This window comes from Haliaeetus leucocephalus, unplaced genomic scaffold, assembly GCF_000737465.1.
Source record: "Haliaeetus leucocephalus isolate CR32 unplaced genomic scaffold, Haliaeetus_leucocephalus-4.0 Scaffold228, whole genome shotgun sequence".
Taxonomy (NCBI): domain Eukaryota; kingdom Metazoa; phylum Chordata; class Aves; order Accipitriformes; family Accipitridae; genus Haliaeetus; species Haliaeetus leucocephalus.
Window position 1 is genome coordinate 8,080,328 of NW_010972664.1, and position 1,269 is coordinate 8,081,596.

Genomic DNA, 1,269 nt, shown 5'->3' on the forward strand with positions numbered 1-1,269 from the left:
CAGCAGGCACCGCTGGCAGGGCTGAGACTCTGGCAGCTTCTTTTCCCACTTCCTTTTCTCTTACTATTTTCTCTACCAGATGCTTCTCAGACTCCACGTTTGCAGCGGGGTGCAGAGGAGCAGCAGATTATCTGAATGGGCACAGCATACCAAACCACCGCAGTTGCCGGGGTTTGCTGATGCTCCCGCGCAGCCCTGCGCTCTCAGCTACCTGAAATCCCCCGGGACCCCGCTCCAGCCACCCGCTCTCACTTGCCCCCAAATTCCCCAGGGACTCAGCTCTGACCCAACGCTACATTTGTGATTGCCCTGAAATCCCCCAGGACTGCAGCTCAAAAACTACCACTGCTTTCTCTCATAGGCACAGGGGGGATTTTTTTTTCCCTTCAAGTAAGAGGTGCTGGTACCTTCTGGGGTGAACCGGGGCTCTGGAGACCTGGTGTGTGGCATGTCAAGTGATGGCTGGTTGGTAAAATGGTTCGGCCTCTGCAAAATGCAACCCCAGCCATGCTCAATCCTGTTTCTTGCTCCCGCTTCCTGCTGCTGTCCCTTCCTTGCGCATTCACTAGACACCCTCGGCCACCTAACCACCACCATCGTTTATATAAAGGATAAAGCAAGGCAAGCGGATCACCAGGTGCCTCGAGACGCGACAGAAAGCGGCACCGCTGGACATCGCAAAGACTAGTCCTGGTTTGGAAGAGGCTGGGGTCACCAGGAGGCTGAGCTGGGCCACGCTGGAGGCCGTGGGGGGAGCACGGCCCCAAAACACAGAAGGACGGGGCAGGCGCGTAGGCAAAGACTCCTGGTAGAGGCTGGAGGCTCTGCTCAGGCTGCAGTGAATGAATGCTGAAAAAGGAGGGGAAAGAAAAACCGAGTCTGGGGAAAGCCCCCCCAAGGTCTCCCCCCAGCACAGATGTTGAGCGGGGCCTGCAGACCCGGCCCCGCTCCCACCCAGGCTGGGGCTCGGCCAGGAGGAGGGGGGCTGCTCACGCAACGAGCGAGCGGTTTCAGCAGAAAAAGCAGGGGAAATGCTGAAAGCGCCTTTCATTTTTACTTGTTTTAAAATCAAATAAAATGGTTCATTTCCATGCGGCGGCTTCATTTCCGAGTTGACTGTCGTGCCTCTGAGGGCGCCAAGAACGAGGCAATCCCCCAGTGAAAGAGAACACCCGTCTCCTCCCGAGCTCCCGGCGCCCCGGCCCGGGGACCGAACCCTCCCCCTCCGCAGGGGACGGCGCGGCCGTGACCGGGCGGCAGCGGGCGGGG